Genomic DNA, 6,809 nt, shown 5'->3' on the forward strand with positions numbered 1-6,809 from the left:
TTGCCAGATAAAAGGGTAAAAAATCTATTCTAACATAAACCAGACAACTAATTTATTTAATCTCAATCTTGTTTGCAGATGTATTCTCTCATCTCAATCCAGTACATCTCTCTTATCTGATGTCTCTTCTGTCATCTCACTTGGAGTTTAGAAATCAAACGTTTTGTTGTAGGGTTCCCACCGACCACAGCACCCACACAAAGCAACATGGAATTGGTCAAACCATGCCAATGCAGCAGGTCCCCTCCTGAAAAAAAGTTCTGAGACTCCTGCGAGGCATTCATGGAAAAATTAATAACAATATTGTTTAATTTTTTTCTTCAGCTGTTTAGCAGGGTCGGCTAGGCTGTATTTGTGGGATGAAGGATTATCTCAGCTCAACGACATGGTGGTGATGATATGGATAGTGGTGGCGTAGGGCCGTGAGTGATGGAGACGACATGAGATAACTTTCATCCAACAGCGAATAGACCATGGCTAATGCTACATTGACTGCTGTTGATGAAGAGATGGATTGAGACGTGGCTGGACCAGTACGGGATGGAGACGACCTTCATCCAACAGCGGATAGACCATGGCTGCTGCTCATAACGTCTCCACATGACGGCGGCAAAGCGCAACAACACGGCAAGCAATTAACCTGTGACCCCCATCAGCACCACCGTTCCATCGGCTCCTCTCTCCTCTTCGTGTTCAGAAATTCCCACCACTTCTCCCCCCATCAGCCGCCACTCCTCATCTCGCGAGCCGTGGATTTTGACATTGAAGCAAATGAGAATCTTCAGAACACGAGCTACATTATCACATTAACATCAATTAATATCGGATGTGCGGTCTTGTGCAGAGTAGTTAGTTGGAAGGGAGCGGTGGCGCTTTGGTTAGCGCGTCCGCCCCGCTCATGTTGAACATACTTCAGCCACGTCGGTCCAGTGCGGCATCGTGAGCGTTCGGACATCACCGGCCACGGATGAAGAGTTATAGGCCGTTCACACGGGAATCGAACTCGCGCCGCCGAGTTTGGAGCACGCTAACCGCCGCGCCACCGCTCCCCCAGCCGATGACAGTACTCGGCTGTATACAGACAGCATAGTAAACAAATTGACGACGCTGCTGCTGCTGCTGCACAAACAACAACGCAAACACACATTTTTGTCAACAACACTGCGTGTGGCCTTCAGTTAGCAATGTATTAAATGTTCCATTAAGAAGGTGCCATTGCCCGAAACGTCGTCTATTGTACAATTTTTCTTATTAAGGCCACAGTGTTATTGGCGAATGTGTTGAGTGTTACTTTCAATACATAGTAAGATAAGTACAGCATGCATAATATGGCAATGTTTTTGGCTTGACATATGGTTAATGACGATGTTGGGATATGATTTCGCTCATCACTATGTTCCGCCAACGCAATCCCTTGTTATACCACCTTATACATTCTCCGAATTATAAGACGCTCTGGAAAGTAATAAGCAACTCCAAAACGTGTGCGCGGTGTCAACTCTGGTCACAGACGACAAAGATCCCCCGTGTAGGCTTCAACAGACTGTCGGGGCAAGTGGTGTTTGCGAACACCTTTTCAAGCTCCGACATGATACTACGAGGGGGGGGGGGGGTAACACCACGCCCTGCCCCCTTCTGTCTCTCCAGCGCTGATGTTTACACACCACACCAGGTCGTAGTTCAAGGCTGAGCCGACCTAAGGGAGACCCAAGACCAGTTCAAATATTCGCCACTGTTATTGGTCAAATCTTGACTTAAAGCTTTCGTGACTGCAGAAATTCATATTCTTTGGGTCTTTGGGTAAATCCACCTGCTTCAAGCAGTTCTCACCTGATGACGATTGCTTGTGTTGCGATCGAAACGTCGTGATATTGTGATTATTATTATTTTTATTATTTTTCTTCTATATACGTGGCTTTACCGAAAGACCCAAAGAATATACTGTTATTGGTCGTGAGCGAGAATCGAACCGGTGCCACCCGGTTCGTAACAGTGTGTTAACCACTGCACCACCGCTCCCCACTAAATTTCCGACACACATATCGACCGGATAATAAGACGCACCTCCAAATGTTGCTTTAAACACGGGGAATGAAAGTGCGTCTTATAATCCGGAAAATGTGTATTTTCGTAGGAACCACTTTTGGCCGCGGAGTTAAATTCCTTGGCGGCAGTTTCTGTGGTGATGTCGATTAAGATCACGATGAAAATGCTAATGATATACTGCAATCTGCTATTGCTGATACTCGTTAATTGTATTTGTCAACAACACCGCTTTTAAAGGAAAGGTACTGTATATAATGGGCGACGTTTCGGGCAATGGTCCTTCATAATGTTGAGGGATTCATATATTGTTTTTTTAATTGTGGTTGTGCACCACTGGCGAGGCAGCAGCATCGCCAAATAGTTTGATCAATTCTATTTAATCAGCTCAAGAGACCGTTATATCTCAAGTCTCATTTGGAAGTGATCCGGGAATGTTGAAAGATGATTAATAATGCTGCTGCTGATGATGGTATTTGTGATATGCTACAGATGATAGGATTGCAATGCTGCTGATGTGATTATCATATGCCGCTGATGGTGATGCTGCTGCTGATGATGCGATGGTGATGCTGCTGCTGCTGATGAAAATGACGCACAGTTTTCATCAGCGTTGCACGGAGTTTGCGTGAGGTCGCATTTCCCCCTCCCCTCTCTCCCCTCCCTCCCACCCTCCCCTCCATCTCCCCTTCGCTCATCCATCTCGCTACTCTCTCCCTCACACTCCCCCGAACTCTCCCTTCTCTCTCTCTCTCTCTCCCCTCCTCACTCTGATCTCTCGCTCCCCCTCCCCTCTCATCTCTCACGCTCTCCCTCCACTCTCGTTCTCGACCGATATTCCCTCCCCTTACTCCCTTCCCCACTCTCCCCTCTCTCGAACTCTCTTCCACACTCTCCTCTCCCCCTCTCTGCGTCTCCCCCGCTCTCTCCAGTTTTCAGAATCTCGCTCTCCCACCCCTCCTCTCCCACCGTGTTGTCCAGATCACACATCACACAACAAGACAAAGACCCCCCCCCCCCCCCTATAGCATTGAATATGCTTTTGGAGCAAGTGCTGTTAGCGAGCACCTATGAAGGCCGACACGGCGCACGAGGGGCTGGGTGGCCATCACCACTCCCGGCCGCCTTTGTCTCCCTAGTTGCTGATGTTTACACATTGAACCAGGTATTCATTTGAGCCTGAGTCGACCTAGGGGAGGCCCAGGACCGGTTCGAATATTTTCCACTGTTATTGGTCGTGAACTGGAATCGAACTCCGGTTGAACCCGCGCGCTTCGAACCCGGCATCCCCTAGGTCGACTCAACCTCAACTGAATGCCTGGTAAGACGTGTAAACATCGAAACTAGGGAGACAAAGGCGGCCGGGCGTGGTGATGACCACCCACCCCCTCGTGCGCCGTGTCGGCCTTCATAGGTGCTCGCTAACAGCACTTGCCCTAACGGTGTTTAAAAGGCTACGCGGGGGATCTTTGTCTTTACGTGCGAGTGCGTAGCACCGCGCGCGGACGCTCTGCGCGCACGTGATTATTATGCAAGTGCGTGTGTGATGCGGGGTGTGTGTGTGATGCGGTGTGTGTGTGTGTGATGCGGGGTGTGTGTGTGATGCGGGGTGTGTGTGTGTGTGCTACGGTGTGTTTGTGTGTGATGCGGTGTGTGTGTGATGCGGGGTGTGTATGTGTGCTACGGTGTGTGTGTTGCGATACGTGGTAATTGTGTACGTTGTGTGTGCTACACACAGGGTGTGTGTGTGTGCTGCACACAGGGTGTGTGTGCTGCACCCAGGGTGTGTGTGTGTGCTGCACCCAGGGTGTGTGTGTGTGCTGCTCACAGGATGTGTGTCTGCTACACACAGGGTGTGTGTGTGTGCTACACACAGGGTGTGTGTGTGTGTGTGTGCTACACACAGGGTGTGTGTGTGTGCTGCACACAGGGTGTGTGTGTGTGTGTGCTACACACAGGGTGTGTGTGCTGCACACAGGGTGTGTGTGTGTGTGTGCTACACACAGGGTGTGTGTGTGTGCTACACACAGGGTGTGTGTGTGTGCTACACACAGGGTGTGTGTGTGTGTGCTACACACAGGGTGTGTGTGTGTGCTACGCACAGGGTGTGTGTGTGTGTGCTACACACATGGTGTGTGTGTGTGCTACGCACAGGGTGTATGTGTGTGCTACGCACAGGGTGTGTGTGTGTGTGTGCTGCACACATGGTGTGTGTGTGCTGCACACAGGGTGTGTGTGTGTGTGCTACACAGATGGTGTGTGTGTGTGCTACACACAGGGTGTGTGTGTGTGTGCTACACACAGGGTGTGTGTGTGTGTGTGTGCTACACACAGGGTGTGTGTGTGTGCTACACACAGGGTGTGTGTGTGTGCTACACAGGGTGTGTGTGTGTGTGCTGCACACAGGGTGTGTGTGTGCTGCACACAGGTGTGTGTGTGTGTGTGTGCTACACAGATGGTGTGTGTGTGTGCTACACAGGGTGTGTGTGTGCTACACACAGGGTGTGTGTATGTGCTACGCACAGGGTGTGTGTGTGTGTGTGCTGCACCCAGGGTGTGTGTGTGCTGCACACAGGTGTGTGTGTGTGTGTGTGTGCTACACAGATGGTGTGTGTGTGTGCTACACAGGGTGTGTGTGTGCTACACACAGGGTGTGTGTATGTGCTACGCACAGGGTGTGTGTGTGTGTGCTGCACACAGGGTGTGTGTGTGCTGCACACAGGCGTGGGTGTGTGTGTGTGTGCTACACAGATGGTGTGTGTGTGTGCTACACACAGGGTGTGTGTGTGTGCTACACACAGGGTGTGTGTGTGTGCTACACACAGGGTGTGTGTGTGTGCTACGCACAGGGTGTGTGTGTGTGTGTGCTACGCACAGGGTGTGTGTGTGTGCTACACACAGGGTGTGTGTGTGTGCTACACACAGGGTGTGTGTGTGTGCTACGCACAGGGTGTGTGTGTGTGTGCTGCACACAGGGTGTGTGTGTGTGTTACACACAGGGTGTGTGTGTGTGTGTGCTACACACATGGTGTGTGTGTGTGTGCTACGCACAGGGTGTGTGTGTGTGTGTGCTGCACACAGGGTGTGTGTGTGCTACACACAGGGTGTGTGTATGTGCTACGCACAGGGTGTGTGTGTGTGTGTGCTGCACACAGGGTGTGTGTGTGCTGCACACAGGTGTGTGTGTGTGTGTGCTACACAGATGGTGTGTGTGTGTGCTACACAGGGTGTGTGTGTGCTACACACAGGGTGTGTGTATGTGCTACGCACAGGGTGTGTGTGTGTGCTGCACACAGGGTGTGTGTGTGCTGCACACAGGTGTGTGTGTGTGTGTGTGCTACACAGATGGTGTGTGTGTGTGCTACACAGATGGTGTGTGTGTGTGCTACGCACAGGGTGTGTGTGTGTGCTGCACACAGGGTGTGTGTGTGTGCTACACACAGGGTGTGTGTGTGTGTGCTACACACAGGGTGTGTGTGTGTGCTGCACACAGGGTGTGTGTGTGTGCTACGCACAGGGTGTGTGTGTGTGCTACACACAGGGTGTGTGTGAGTGCTACACACAGGGTGTGTGTGTAGCACACACACACACCCTGTGTGTGTGTGTGCTACGCACAGGGTGTGTGTGTGTGTGCTACACACAGGGTGTGTGTGTGTGCTACGCACAGGGTGTGTGTGTGTGCTACACACATGGTGTGTGTGTGCTACGCACAGGGTGTGTGTGAGTGCTACACACATGGTGTGTGTGTGCTACGCACAGGGTGTGTGCGCTGCGTGGTGGTCAGCGCGCTGCACCGCGAGCCCGGCGACCCGAATTGGAATCCCGCTCACGGCCGCCGACGCCAGTGGCGATTAATATTTGAACCGGTCCTGGGCTTCCCCTAGGTCGACTCAGCCTTAAATGAGTACCTGGTGCGGTGTGTAAACGTCAGCACTAGGGTAGACAAAGGCGGCCGGGCGTGGTTCTGGCCACCCACCCCCCTCGTTTGCCGTTCCGTTCATAGGTGCTCGCTAACAATACTTGCCTCTGTTAAGGCAATACGGAGGATATGTCTTTGTTTTTGTGTACGCGTGCGTGTGTGTTAGGGGGGCGTGTGTATTGCAATGCGCTGTGTGTACATTATTCGCGCGAGCACGTGTTCATTATGTAAGTGCGTGTGTATGGGGGGGAGCGGTGGCGCATCGGTTAGCGCACTGCGCTACAAACGCGGTGAGCGGGAGTTCGATTTCCGGTGACAAACGATAACGGTGGCGAATATCTGCACCGGTCCTGGGCCTCCCTGAGGTCGACTCAGCCTCAAATGAGTATCTGCTGCGGTGTGTAAGCATCGCGACTGGGGAGAGACAAAGGCGGCCGGGCGTAGTGCTGGCCCATCCACCCCAAACCTCGTGCGCTGTGCCGGTCTTCATCGAGTGCTCGCTCACAGCACTTGCCTCCAACTCTCTGCTAAGGCTATACGGGGGATCTTTGTGTGTGTGCGTGTGTGTGTGTGCGGGGATTTATATGTCCGTGCGATGTGCGTGCGTGTTTGTGTGGTGTGAGTTGGCGCGTGTGTGTGTGTACATTAGCGGAACATGTGAGTGCACGTATTATGTAAGTGCGTATGTGTGTGTGTGTGATGCAGTGGTGGGGAGCGGTGGCGTGGTGGTTAGCGCACTGCGCTACGAAGCCGACGGCGCCCCAGTTCGAATCTTGCTCACAGCCAGCGTTATGTTAATGAGGCACCCCCCCCCTCTAGGTGGACTCAGCCCTAAATGGTGTGCGGT

Source organism: Lethenteron reissneri, chromosome 38 (genome assembly GCF_015708825.2).
Source record: "Lethenteron reissneri isolate LAM-NWPU_2019-01 chromosome 38, ASM1570882v1, whole genome shotgun sequence".
Lineage (NCBI taxonomy): Eukaryota > Metazoa > Chordata > Hyperoartia > Petromyzontiformes > Petromyzontidae > Lethenteron > Lethenteron reissneri.